Here is a 15,779-nt window from a genome sequence, read left to right on the forward strand (position 1 = left end):
GAGAGAGGTGACTGCGATTGCGATTGACTGGGAAAGACAGATACAAAATATGGAATTTCTGTGACTCATTAAAAACACTACATTAGATATGGGCCGGAATTGCAAAGCTATTGAACAAATAAGTTAGGATTACGCAGATATTAGACCAGGTACCACCCTTGGCTGTGCCAGTTTCTGAAAGGCACCTGCCATCGTTTTATGCTCACTCTTCGGGTTAGTGATAGTTCAGGATTATTTATCAGATTATTAATGTCTGAGTACGCTGTCGATAAACGCGTTATAAGCAAAAATCTCAAAGTAACCCCTAATTAAGTGTTTTATTTTAAAAGCTAGTTATTAGGGCATTGAAAATTGTTTCACATAATAGTAACACAAAATTGGGCTTTGTCAAGATTTTTTATATTGCTTTCGGTCTCTCCTGTCGGTCCCACTGCTTTGCTCGTACGGTGATTTAACCTGCAGAGTTGATTAGAAAAGGCCATTATACAATTGTGGTTGAAGGGCTAACGCACAATTGATTCCATTTAGTTTGGTGTAGTCAGCGTTGTGTAGCAGATGGACAGAGATTGCAGAGATGGATGTGCGGTGACCAGATTGGGTTTATTCAGAGCGAAACTCTAACAAAGACGAGCTATCCAGGCCAGGCCAATTCATCCCCTTTGCATCCTTTGTAGATTTGAAATCAAATCTCCAGCAGCCGTCCCTTCTCGTGTTATCTCTTCCTCTGCATGACAACAGCTCGCTCATGCTTAAAATCTAAACAAAAACCTTTGTGTGGAGACAGGAAATATCTTCACCCCTCTTAAGAATTTGCCGGCAATGGCGTGAAATATGATATCTGACAAGCTTGCAAATCAAAATAATGCAAAAGCAGGTCACCGGTGTAGGTTTCATGTGCTGCATCAAAGGCCGTAAGATTTTTTTTTTAAAAATTCCCTTTCAATCTTTCTTCTCTCCGAAAGCACTTACTGATTTTGGGATTTAGCTTCACCGGTACCAGCGCCCTCCCAAGTGAGGTATTCTTTATGTCTGAGTGGGGTTGTCAGCAAGAAACATCTCAACCAAACCTGATACTGTTTCCAACCGATTTTGAAGCATTTCCTCTTTTCAGTTGGTCAGTGTCTCTGGAAATAATAACTCTGCTCTAATCATTTCTTTTCTTCCTGACCCCCATCTCTCCTCCCCCCCACCCCCGCCACCACCCCGCCCCCCCCTCCCCCGCGGTCCCTCAACCACTCCACACTTCACCTGCTATATTGTGGTGTCCATACAGTCACAGTATCTGGGTTCAGCTAACATTGCAAAATGCAGTTGAATATGGGGCCTGGAGATACTGGAATTGTCCTCCTTAGAGAGGGCAGAGTTGACAGAGATGTACAAGATTATAATGGATTTAGACAGGGTAAGGTGGAACTGTCTCCATTTGCAGATGTCTCAAGGACCAGAGGCACAAATTTAAAGTGAAGAGTAAAAGATACAGAAGGAATGTGAGAGAAATAAAAAACTTTTTTTTGTGCAGTGAGTGGTTAAAATCTGCTTACAAGGGCAATGGAAACAATGAGGCATTTAAAAAAGGAATTGGATAGGTGTTGGAGGGAAAGTAATTTTAAGAGCTATTGGGAAAGGGTTGTGGTGGATGGGACTGACAGGGTTTCCCTCAGAGCAAACAATTCTTTGCTTTTACAATTCAGTTCTTTTTCTTTGGCTCCATTTCTGACCTGTTCTGCAATTCCTCAAGTATTTCTCACCACCTTTTTCATCAGCATGAAAATATTGTCTGGTTCCACACTTGTGAAGCTGCATGGGGTGTTGTACTATGATAATCTTTTGCACGTTACTGCTGTTCTTATTTTAAGCTGATTAACCACAGGAGTTTTCTGCATTGGTCAAACTTGCTCCTCATTGTGTTTTTCTGGCAGCAAACTGTCTATGCATTAACCAAAGACAGTAGGTTGTTTGTGGCTATTATTATAGTGAGAAACAGAAAAATCAGTGGATTTGGTGGATGGGAGCAAAATTATATCGTGAGCAGGCAATGCAAATGGACAAATAAATTACAAAATATGTGAGAAGTCTTGGAGTTCTAATATTCAAATCAGTTTATAACAATGAAAATATATGCCTTGTACACTTTCATCATGTTAATAAACAGGATAAATGTACAATATATCAAGTAACACCTCACTGCTAATAATGGGATCTGTTATTAAACCTAAACATTAAAATACTCTTGGCTCAGAGAATCTTTGGGGATGTGATCCCAGTAGTTACATTGGAATATTGCTTTTGGCAGTAGTAAGCTGCTGAGCCATTGGGATTTAAGGTTGAGGGTTCCTAGAGCAAACTATTAGTATTATGAAGCTGTCCCAACTGTACCCTCTGCCAAAAGATCTCAGAGATGCTGGTAGAACATAAGAACATAAGAAATAGGAGCAGGAGTAGGCCATTTGGCCCATCAAGCCTGCTCCGCCATTCAATAAGATCATGGCTGATTTGGCTGTGGACTCAGATCCACCTACCTGCCTTTTCCCCATAACCCTTAATCTCCTACTATGCAAAAATCTATCTAACTGTGTCTTAAATTTATTTAATGAGGTAGCCTCTACTGCTTCCCTGTGCAGAGAATTCCACAGATTCACTACTCTCTGGGAAAAACAGTTTCTCATCATCTCTGTCCTAAATCTATTCCCCCAAATCTTGAGGCTATGTCCCCTAGTTCTAGTCTCACCTACCAGTGGAAACAACCTTCTTGCCTCTATCTTATCTATCCCTTTCATAATTTTATATGTTTTTATAAGATCCCCTCTCATTTTCCTTAATTCCAGTGAGTATAGTCCCAGGCGACTCAATCTCTCCTCATAGGCTAACCCCCTCATCTCTAGAATCAACCTGGTGAACCTCCTCTGCACTGCCTCCAAAGCCAGTATATCCTTCCTCAAGTAAGGACACCAGAACTGCATGCAGTACTCCAGGTGCAGCCTCACCAGTACCCTGTACAGTTGCAGCATAACCTCCCTGCTCTAAATTCAATCCCTCCAGCAATGAAGGCCATCATTCCATTTGCCTCCTTGATAACCTGTTGTACCTGCAAACCAACCTTTTGTGATTATGCACAAGCTCTCCCAAGTCCCTCTGCACAACAGCTTACTGCAGTCTTTCACCATTTAAATAATAATCTGATCTTCTATTTTTCCTTCCAAAGTGGATGACCTCACATTTACCAATATTGTGCTCCATCTGCTAGACCCTTGCCTACTCACTTAACCTATCTATATCTCTCTGCAGACTCTCCACATCCTCTGCACAGTTTGCTTTTCCACTCAATTTAGTGTCATCTGCAAACTTAGATACGCTACACTCGGTCCCCTCTTCCAAATCGTTAATGTGTGTTTTGAACACTTGCAGGCCCAGCACTGACCCCATTCACTACTGATTGCCAACCAGAGAAACACCCATTTATCCCAAAGCTGGTCAGACTGGGAGAATGCTAGGCAAACCCAGCAGTTTAAATCTGGCTGTCATTTTGGACCCTTTGCAAAGGGAGTTGCTTTCAGGGTAAAACAAAATCCAGCCTCTGCTCATTCATCTTTGACCATCCAGGTCATGAATCAGAAGTGAATGTCACTTCCACCAGTTTTGGACTGGTCTTACTAAATGGATATTATGACATGCTCTAACTGTGGCCTGTAATACTTATACAGCTCATGCATGTAGTCTGCATACAGCACCTTCCTCTTGATGTTGGGCTGTTGTAGAGTTAGGTGAAGATTCTCCCGCCTGAAGTACATTTCTTTAACACTGTTATACCCAGACTCCATTATATCTAGGTCTTGCTAGAGTTTGCAGCTGTAACAGAGTGTGCAAGCAGTTTTTTGTGCCTATATTTGTATAGATGGACACCTGATGGTAAAAAAAACTGCCTCAGAAATGCAGTTATCCACTGTAAGAGGTAATGAAGTACATGCCAAATGTAGTGAAATCATCCTGGTGCCTTAAAGGAAAAATTATAGTTGTTAGGGTGTTTGTATGACGACACATTCTGGTCTGTCATTGTTTCATTAAAAAGAAATCATTTACAGGTCACTTTGCAATTTTTGACTGTAGGTACTTACTCATGGATTTTGTTACTCAGTTCCTTGATGTAAAGTAAAAGATTGTGTGGATTAGTGATAAGGGTTCTCCACCTTTGTTTATGTTGGCTTGATATTTCATAGGATCTTGGGGTGGGCTATTCAGTTTCTTCCTGAAATTGGCACAACTATAGGTTGGCCTTGAAATGAAGTGGAAAAAAGCCTTCCCTCATCTTTTTCACAGTGATTGGCTGATAATTTGCAAGGTTCGTGACGTTAGCAGTAGCCCCAAAAATTCTTGTTCTTTCTCAGAATGGTAGATCAGTGAGGGAAGACGACAAAGTCTCAAGAGGCAAGGACACACTGTTTTGTTTTTGATCTACAGGGCTGGAGATCTTCTGGCTGCTATTCGTAGTCAGTTCATTTATTTACCATTTCTAATTAAATGGGAGCATTGCCAAGTATGCTTTATCCCATTATGTGAAATTTAGAGGTTGGTTCATATAGCCAGAGTGAAAATGATGACAGATGGAGGCTCTATAACCTGTCAGGGCTAAGTCATCAATTATAAGTAATCGATCATTTGTTAGTGGAGCTGTATTGATCAGTTATTAATGCATACAGCCTATAGTTTTCCATGTGTAATTGCAATCTCTGCTTAGGGGAATATGGAGTAAAACTCTGTGAGAAAAATAAGGTTGAATAAGACATGAATGGCATTGGTAAAAGTAAAAGAAAATGGAAAAGTTTTAGAAACTAGTGTAGTGGTCAGTGTAACGCTATTACAGCACCAGCAACCCGGGTTCAATTCCGGCCACTGTCTGTAAGGAGTTTGTACGTTCTCCCTGTGTCTGCGTGGGTTTCCTCCGGGTGCTCTGGTTTCCTCCCACATTCCAAAGATGTATGGGTTAGGAAGTTGTAGGCATGCTATGTTGGTGCAGGAGGCGTGGTGACCCTTGCGGGCTGCCCCCAGAACACTCTATGCAAAAGGTGCATTTCACTTTGTGTTTTGATGTACATGTGACTAATAAAGATATCTTATCTTAATATGAGACCTAAAAGTTTTTTCCAATTTGGGATGTTGTTCATTTTAAATAATGTTTGTATTTGTCTTTAGTGGTGTACGTCTTTCAAAAAAGGCATGCATCTTTTCTTTCTTTGTAAAACTCTTGCCTGTATAGGTTTGCCACTCGAGGATAAGTATTCTTATACTTAAGAGGAGAGGAAGTATCACAATGTCATTAACATCATTTGTCAATCTCCTGGAGCGAGGCAAGATAAAATTTGCCATCTGATTTTTCATTTTCTCTTGTAAAGCGGTCCCTAACCTCCAATCAGCATTCTTCACTGAACATGTCTGAGATTAAGAATTTGACCAGATGGTAATCTAACCCATATCTCTCCACACTCAGTCTTTTTGTTATTAGCAGCAGTTAAAGCGTAGGTGACCATTACAGATCTGTTCATTAGTAGCATGTTATTTCTTCTTAGATGTTTGATTGAAAGTTACTGTCCCACCCTCAAAATGTGAGATTTCTTTCAGGGTTATCTTTTAAACAAGGTTACAACAGCAAAATATTGGAATTATTAAGAATGTGAAAAGAAACAAAAAATGTTGGAAATAGTCAATAGATCTGCAGAGAAATAGAGTTAATGTTTTCATCAGATTGTAAATGTTAAATCTGTTTGTCTCAAGACTATTATTTCTTTTAACATTGCTTATGGTAGGAACATCAGAGTGAAAAAACTTTTTCAACCCCCTCCACATCTAGAGTATTACTCTTTAATTCTGATTATTGCACGTAGAATAAATTAATTAACAGGAAAAGCATTAAAACAAATCCTTCATTCCTGGATTACAAAGCATCAATTTCCCAGGGCACAACTACAGTATCTATGGAGTATTAAGTTAATTATAACTTTGTTGTGTTATCCAAACATTACAGTGCTTTCCCCAACTTATCCTTCCATCTTTTTGTACATTTCTACTCAGTGATGTTAAATGCATGCTTCAGTCCTTGAATAGTATCCTTGCAGCTTGACTGTTCTTTGTATGCAACAGGGAAAATTTATGGATCTGTAGTAGCAAACCGGAAACCACAAAACCTTACTCACTTCCTGGAAAGATGTAACTTGAAGTGATTTTGGAGCAGATTCAGAAACAGTTGGGAACCTGTGTGAATATACAGATCAGGGTACTTTGTAATATGTTGGCATTGATGCAGCTTTCCAGTGAAGAAGGCCATAGTGTATGTTACACATATTCCTTTCCTGGTCTTGGATATCTTGCAGTATAACCAGTAGTACTGAAGGAAAAGGTACAAACCACCCTGAAAACAAGAAACAGTGGCTGTGGCTTATTAGTGGTCCTTCCATGTTCCTGCCTTTCTCTTTCATGCACCCACTTCCTATTGGGTTCCACTGTAATTACTGCTGATAACAGGAGCCTTCAGGTTTCCCTCTCTTCCAGCTGGTGTGATGCCTGTCATTGATCACTGCACAGTGTCAGCTTGCTGAAAGTTTTGAAACAGACTTGGGTAGGAACATTGTTCAGAACTCTTCTCGTGTTATGCCTCCAAGGACTCAAAGTTTCTCTTTACTTGAGTACTATATAGTGATGGATTCATGCTACTCCAAAAGGTTCTGCACAATGATTCCTTAGGACATCTGATGTATGACCTGGAGGTACCTGGGAGATGAGTAGCTTTGGGCAGTTACTTAAAGTGATATTGGTATTGGTATTGGTTTATTAGTGTCACTTGTACCGAGGTACAGTGAAAAGCTTGTCTTACAAACCGATCGTACAGGTCAATTCATTACACAGCGCAGTTACATTGAGCTAGTACAGAGTGCATTGATGTAGTACAGATAAAAACAATAACAGTACAGAGTAAAGTGTCACAGCTACAGAGAAAGTGCAGTGCAATAAGGTGCAAGGTCACAACAAGGTAGATCGTGAGGTCAGAGTCCATCTCATTATATAAGGGAACCATTCAATAGTCTTATCACAGTAGGGTAGAAGCTGTCCTTAAGTCTGGTGGTATGTGCCCTCAGGCTCCTGCGTCTTCTACCCAATGGAAGAGGAGAGAAGAGAGAATGTCCCGGGATATTCGCACAGAATTTCATTTTGATCAGGCAACTCACTTTTAAGCTCCAAGAGGTGATGGGTTTGAGAATACATTCCAAAAGATTATCTGCTTCCTTTATATTTAAAGGACTGCATTTACAGTTTTCCTCAAGTAGTTTCATATTTATCAACAAATGAGTGTTCTACCTCATTTAAGCACATACAATTATGAGGAGGTTTGAGAAAATAAATGCTAAGAGGCTGTTACACTTAACCAGAGAGTCTAGAACCAGGGGCATAGTCTCTTTAGAGTTTATTGATTTTGCACTTGGAATAAGGATTTTTGTTGTGAATCTTTGGAATTCCTTATATTGAGGGGTGTGAGTACTTAATCTCTGAATAAATCTGTGGTTGAAATTGATAGATTTTTGGCCACTCAAGCAAACTGAGGAGCACAGGGATTAGATGGGAAAGCAAAATTGAGGTCAACAATCAACCCTGATATTTGAAAGTGTAGGGGACTCGAGGGTTCATATCACTCAATCCTGATCCTATCACTTACTGATTACTTACTGATTCCATTATTTTGACCAGCAGCTAAACCATCTCACCCACCCCCACCCACCGCTAAACCAGCTTACAAAGTTGTCAGGTAACATTGAATGTTTCTAAATATTTTCAGGATTCAGAAATATTGAAAACCATTTGAAAATGATTGCAAATTAATGAAACTACAAAAAATTGGGAAAAAGACTAAAAATTAAGAAATTAAAACATTTAAAAACTATCTTGATCAATTAAAAAAATCTGGTAGTATCTTCATCCATTCTGGTTAATTTTCTTCATTGAAAAGAATGGAGGAGAACTCACAGCATCAGATCTTAACCTTGGATAAGGTTGTTTCAAATGGATTCCATATCATAACTGATTGGAGATTGCTGCAACCCTGCATCTGAAATCCATCAGGAGACCAATGCTGGAGTTCTGTTGTGAAAACACAAGTAAGCAGCTGTCAGCATGTTTGAGAATTCTGTGGTTATGCACAGGTACAAATCTTGAATTTGCTTGCAGTAGCAGTGAAATGGAACCCCTGGCATGTATCCACAAAACCCAGCTGAGAGTTTTTTTCATAGAATGCACATATGAGTACAGATCCCTAATGTCTGGCCATAAACTGTAATGTAATATTTCTCATGCTTGTTATCCTGTCACACAAACTTGCTAATTGTCCTGTGCATTGCTGTACAGGCAATTTAATATGTTTTTAATTTATTTTTCTCACTCCAGCTTTATTTGTATCTGGCATTATTTTATTGTTTCCCTTAGTCTTTACTCTTCTCAGAGTTTTATGCAGTCTGTATTCTGCTCCAAGCTTTCGTTTGTATCCCGTGTTTCACTATCTTAAGCTTTTTATTATTTTCCTCTAGACTATTTAACCCCTCCATTCCTCTACTCATATGTTATTTTATGAAAGACCCTTCTACATTACTGCATCGCATCTCTCTGTGTTATGGCTATATTCTCTATTAAATTATGCCGATTTTCTTCCTTCTCTCTTATGTTTTGAGTGCCACTTAGCTGGTCTCCAACCCAATGGTTGTTACTGGAGTAACTCCAGAAAGAGACATTCCCATTATTGTTTTTAAACTTGAATTTTCATTAACAAAATTAATTTGTTTGTTCTCCTTGATGTGACACCAGATTTTATGTATTTATTTTTTATCTCTGAAAAATGTTGCTTAAATTTGTAACCTGTCTTTCATGTATTGATTTCTATATTTTAAGGTTTAAATACCCCTTAATTTATAATGGAGTTAAATAAGAGCATGAGTGGATTAATGGATTTGCCGTGCAGCCTTTTTGCTCGTTGCACCCAACTGTCACACCTACAAAATTCTATTTCAGAAATTCTCATTCTACTCCCTGATTCACATCCAGTACCAGTTCTCTCTGTCCCTAACACACATCCTTACATATGACCACTCACCCTGATTCAAATCCAGTAAGTATTTACACTCTCCCTAATTCACAAACAGCACATATTTACACTGTCTCTGATTCAGACAGTTCTTATCTGCACTGTCCCTGATTCACATCCAGTGCATGTTCGCATTGCCTCTGATTCACATCCAGTACGTTTTTATACTTCCCCCTGAGCACGTGCAGTACTTATCTGCACTGTCCCAGATTCACATCCAGCACATATTTACAGTCTCTCTGATACACAAAGTATTTATTGGCATTGGCCCTGATTTACATCTGGTACATACTTGTACTGCCCCGATTCAGTTCCAGTAGGTATTTGCACTGTCCCTGACTCGCATCATCAGTTGGAGCTTACTCTGTTGCCAACTCATATCACCAGCTTGTCCATGACTCACATCATTTCAATTATCTGTCAACAGCTCATATTCAGTTCCAGATCATATATGTTCTGTTTCTGATTCACATCCAATACCAATCTATTTTGTCCACAAGTCACATGAAGTACCAGGTTGCTCAATCCCCAACTCACATCACCAGTTTGCTCCATATACAACTGATATTCAGTTCTAGATCATTTCGTCCTAGAGTCCTGATCAATTGAAGAGTTTTCAATCTGAAATATTAACTCTGTATCTCTTTCCACAGATGCTGTCTGACCTGTTGAGAGTTTCAAGCATTTTCTGTTTTTGTTTATTTCCAATATCTGCAGTTTTTTTCATTTGAACATGCAGTACCAATTTGCTCTAACCAAAACTCACATCCACTACACATTTGCTCTTCCCTGACTCTCATTTGGTATAATTTTAAATTTTTTTGAAAAAATTTTATTTACAGTGTGGTAACAGGCCCTTCCGGCCCAACGAGTCTGCGCCGCCCATTTTAAACCCAAATTAACCTACCCGTACGTCTTTGCAATGTGGGAGGAAACCGGAGCACCTGAAGGAAACCCACGCAGACACGGGAGAACATACAAACTCCTTACAGACGGCGACGGGAATCGAACCCCGATCGCTGGCGCTGTAATAGCGTCACGCTAACCGCTACGCTACTGTGCTACCCGTTCGCTCTGTTTCATACTTGTACCCACTACCAAGTTGCTCAGTCCCCAACTCACATTCAGAACCAGTCTGTTCTGTCTTTGACTCGTATCCAGTAGCAGTCCGCTCTGTTCCGACTCACTCCCAGTACCAGTCTTTCATCACCAGATTGCTCATTCTGTACCTCACACTCAGTATCAATTAGCCCCGAGCCAACTTTCATCCAGTAACTGATCGCTCTTCCCTGACTCGCATTCCAGTTTATTTTGTCCCCTGCTCCAATTAAGTACCAGATTGCTCAGTCCCCGACTCATATTCAGCAACAGTTCACTCTTCCTACAATGCACTTTCAGCATGAGCATGTCCGAATTCTGACTCGCACTCAATACTAGTTCACTCTGCCCTGTCTCACATCAGTACCTGTTCACTCTGCCCTGACTCACACCAGTACCACTTCACTCTGTCCGTGATTCACTTTGATTATGAACCTGTTCTTTTTCAGACTCACACACAGTACCAGTTTACTTTGTACGCAACTCGCATCCAGTTCCAGTTCACTCTACCACTGACTCCTATCTAACACAGTTTACTTTGTACCCAACTCACATCCAGTTCCAGTTTGCTCTACTGCTGACTCCTATCTAACATAGTTTGCTGTCTACCCAATTCACATCCGATATAAGTTTGCTCTGTGTACAACTTCCATCCAGTACTGGGCTGCTCTGTCCCCAACTCATATCTGGTACCTGTTCCCAATTCACTTTCATTACCAATTTGCTCGCTTTCTGACTCAGTTCTGTTACCAGTTTGCTCTTTCCCTGACTCACATTCCACACCAGTTTGCTGTTTCCTACACATATCCTCTGCCAGTACATTTTGTCTCTGACTCACATTCATTTTCTGATTCACATCTACAACTAGTTTATGACTTCCATCCACTGCTAATTTGTTGCTTCACCAACTACCATCCAGTATTAGTTCACTCTGTTTCCGACTCTCATCCAGAATTTTCACTCTTTCCTTTACTAACAATTAGTACTAATTTGCTTGGTTTCCCACTCAAACCCAGCACCAGCTTGCTTTGTTCCCAAATCACTTTAATTTCCAGTTTACTCTCTTTCCAACTAACATACAGCACAATTTGATCTGCCTCTAACTCGCATCCAGTACCAATTTGTTCTGTGTTTATCTCACATCCAGTAGCATTTTACTTTGTTTCATCAAGCCATTGTGATCTTCCTCAATTCTACTATGATTCTCTGAATATCCTGCTATTATTTCCAAGGATTCCAGTATTCCAGTGATAAATGTTAGACTAACGCGTCCATTGCTTTCGCTTTCTCTCCTTTCTTGAAAAGAGGTGTTAACATCTGTGGTTTTCCAATCCATTGGAATCTTTCTAGAATCTAGGGAATTTTGAAAGATTACAACAAATGTATCAATGTATCCACTATTTCTGCACACACTCCTTTAAGTCCCTGGGACACGGACCAGGAGGTGCGGGGGACTTACCAGCCATTAGTTGCCTAGTTCTTTTTAATCTAATGATAATAATTGTTTTAAATTCCTCTCTCCCTTTGTCTTCTTGTTTTCTAGTATTATTTGGATTTTTTTAGTGCCTTCTGCTGTGAAGACAGAAACAGGCGTGGAAGTTTCATTTTGTGTCAGTTTCTATTTCGAAGCACCCTTTTCTATGTACAGAAATTTGACAGTGTTTCCTGAAACATCCTTTGCAGTGAAGATTGTCAAATAGAATGCCAGATGTCCAAGTATTTCAGCTTCTATCATTCCTTTTGAACTGAAGAACAGAGTCCCATTTAATTGAGTTACTGGGCATAAACTGCCACATTGTACTAACAAATGTCAGATGTGTGGAGCCAGAGGTAATGTAGGAGAGGGACAAATAACAGATTATGCTGTGGAGTTAGAGAAGGAAGGATGGGAGGAATTTTGGGCTGAATATCTTATACTGTATGTTCTATTTAATTGAAGCTTACTTGGTCAGCTGCAAAGAGTTGTGGACACAGCCCAGCGCATCACGGACACCAGCCTCCCCTCCTTGGACTCTGTCTTTACCTCTCATTGTCTTGGTGAAGCAGCCAGCATAATCAAAGGCCCCACCCACCCGGGACATTCTCTCTTCTCTCCTCTTCCATCAGGTAGAAGATACAGGAGCCTGAGGGCATGTACCACCAGACTTAAATACAGCTTCTACCCCACTGTGATAAGACTATTGAACGATTCCCTTATATAATGAGATGGACTCTGACCTCACGATCTACCTTGTTGTGACCTTGCACCTTATTGCACTGCACTTTCTCTGTAGCTGTGACACTTTACTCTGTACTGTTATTGTTTTTACCTGTACTACTTCAATGCACTCTGTACTAACTCAATGTAACTGTACTGTGTAATGAATTGACCTGTACGATCAGTTTGAAAGACAAGCTTTTCACTGTACCTCGGTACAAGTGACACTAATAAACCAATACCAATATCAATACCAACACGAATACCAGTAATAGCTACTCATAGAACAGCATCATTGGTGGGGAAGGAGATAGCTGAACATGAGCAGCATTTTTGTTAACAGGAACGTTCTGACCTGCTGTGAGTTGCTGACATGGTTTCAGATTTCTAACATTTTGCATTTTGATTTGTTTTCCCCTGACGTATTGCATTTGCAATAAAAACAAGTATTGTTTTAGTTATTTTTCAGATCTGTAACGAAGGAAGCAAATCAGCTCATTACATATCAGCCAAATATTTGAATTCATATTGGGTGTTGCCCATAGGAGAACCTCACAATTCCCATGTTGTTGCCACGCTGATCACAGAGAAGAATCATCAGATCTTAAGTTACTCTCCCTATGGCAGCCACTGACCAGCTGCATTAGAGGCTACCATGGAAGGGGATGGGAAATGCAAGGAAGGGGGCACACCTAATCTTCTGTCTTTGTAACTACCTCGCATGTGATCTTCCCTAATGGCAAGATGCAGGATGAACAGGCATCACACATATTGCACAGTGCAGAAAGTTAAAATGTTGTAATCAATGGTGGACCAAACAGTAGTGAATTTACAGATATTTTTAGCTTTGAAAAATGAGGCCAACACTTGCTGCATATAAAAGGATGGAGACCTTTAAATTCACTTCTGAGTGGCAATCTCAATGCATTTATTCCTTGTTATTTGTGACAGTAACAGTCAGATGACAGTTGTTCTCCCAACACTAGAAGTCCAGTTTTGGGCAGGGGGCCAAACCAATTATATAATTTCATGCCCGTCTGACACTCTGTTGGAAATTTACTGAAAGTAAAGCCATTGAACAACAAAGGACAATGGTTAGCTACTTTTTGGAGATTGTCATTATGTTTTGACGTTTATGTAGCAAGAATGCTGCTAGCCATTTATCAGCCCAAGCAGGAATGCTGGAAAGTATACAGCTATTGTCAGTTTCATTATCTGAGGAGTTGCAAATGGTACTGATTACAATATAGTAGTCAGTTAACATCACCACTCCTAGCCTTTTACTTGGAGTAGCTAAAAATGGTTGGGTCTATGACATCGGCCTAAGGACGTCTTGGACTAATTGGGCTTGAAAAACCATAAATATCTTTTTGACAAATGCCGCAGCCAGTGGAGACCCACTGATTGCAATTGACCAATGGAGTAAATGGAAGGAGCTGAGGAGGGGAACTGGAGGGAGGAATGTGTGGGTGATGGACAGATCGAGAGAACGTAGGACAATACATCACTGGACAGGCCATTCGGCCCACAATGTTGTGCCAAGCTTGATGCCAATTTATACTAAATGTCCTCTTCCTGTGTATCATCCATATCCCTCCATTCCCAGCATATTCATGTGTCTATCTAAAAGCCTCTTAAACTGCCTGCTTCCACTACTACCCCTGGTAACCCATTCCGGGCACCTACCACTCACTTTGTAAAAAACTTGCCCCTCATGTCGCCTTTAAACTTCCCCCTCTAACCTTAAAAGCATGTCCTCTGGTGTTTGACATTTCTACTCCAGGGGAACAGATTCTGACTGTCTACCCTATCTACGCCTCTCATAATTTTAAAAACCTCTATTAGATCTCCCCTCAGCCTCTGATGCTCTAGGAAGAACAACCCAAGTTTGTCCAACCTTTCCTCATTGCTCATACCCTCTAATCCAGGCAGCATCCTGGTAAACCTCTTCTGCACCCTCTCCATAGTCTCCACATATAATGGGGTGACCAGAACCGCATGTAGTACTCCAAGTGCAGTCTGACTAAAGTTTTATGCAGCTGTAAAATAGCTGCACTCTTTCCTTCCCCCCCCCCCCCCAACTGCCTATCACACCCTCTCCCCCCCTTACCTGGATCCACCTATCACCCACCAGCTCTTGCTCCACCCCTTCCCCCCACCTTTTTATTCTGGCAATCTCCTCTCTTTCTTTTCAGTCCTGATGAAGGGTCTTGAACTGAGAGGGCAGGGGAGGGGAAAGAGGTGGGGTGATGGGTGCTGATGGGATAAGGGATAAGAAGGGAGGAACAGAGGGGAGTGGTTACTGGAATCATCAGAAATGATTCCACTTTACTGATGATTGAGAGTAGATTATTTGGGCAGTAATGTACCATGCTTATCCTGTCTGACTTGTGTGTGACTCCAGACCCATGAATGTCATTGATAATTCTGGAGTAAATAAGGATAGATGATAAATTCTGGCTTTGCCAGTGATGCCCATGTCCTATGAATGAATAATTAAGAAATATCTGGCAGGATCAGTAAACTTTGATGTAGTCCATTGATCGTGGGATCATTTAGCGTTTGTTGTAGCATGAACCCATGAACACTATCTCATTATTCCTCTTTTACACTATTTATTTATTTTTGTAACTTATGGTAACTTTTATGTCTTGCACTGTACTATTGCCGCAAAACAACAAATTTCACAACATATGTCAGTGATAATAAACCTTATTCATGTTCTGATTCAGTCCTGTGTTATAGATTCCTCAGGCTTTTAGAAATATTTTCATGATGCTTCATGCAGGTTGAGTGTCAATGTACATGGCCACTCCCTATCCAAGTGTAAAGCATAGTCTTCCATCTCTAATGGGTCCATCTTCCCAGAAGAAAGGATGCAATCAGGATGCTGATGGGGCATCTGTGATGTTGGGTGAAAGATATAATTTTGTCAGTGGGTCTATGCCAAGCTGTTGATTGATTAGCATGTGGGACAGCTTTCCCAACTTTCGCACTACTGGCCAGATGTTACTGAGGAAGATTTCAGAAGGTTGACTGGGGTGAACATCCAATACCAAGAACAATGCCAGGTGGCCTTTCCTGTTTTATTCTATTATTGTCTTTCATAGTATCTGTGTCGCTTGTTACGCAGTTAAGAGTCGACCAGCACATGGGTGTCTGAAGCCACGTGTTGGCCAGACTACAGAAGATAATATTTCTTTCTCTAGATGACATTAGTCAGCAAGATGGCTTTTTGTAACTATCCAGAAGTTTCATGGTTATCATTACAACTACTGGCTTATTACTCTTGTATCTAATTAACTGCATCAAATTTCTTCAGTTGCCTTGGTGGGATTTGAATTTAAACCTCTGGGTTGTTAATCCAAA

General features: G+C 40.5%; 1 protein-coding gene across 3 annotated transcripts in view; it reads left to right on the forward strand.

Annotated features, from left to right (window-relative positions):
- rps6ka2 (ribosomal protein S6 kinase, polypeptide 2) overlaps nucleotides 1–15,779 on the forward strand; it is a 216,695-nt gene that overhangs the window by 100,236 nt on the left and 100,680 nt on the right. The window lies entirely within an intron of this gene.

Source organism: Pristis pectinata, chromosome 3, assembly GCF_009764475.1.
Source record: "Pristis pectinata isolate sPriPec2 chromosome 3, sPriPec2.1.pri, whole genome shotgun sequence".
NCBI classification, from domain to species: Eukaryota; Metazoa; Chordata; class Chondrichthyes; order Rhinopristiformes; family Pristidae; genus Pristis; species Pristis pectinata.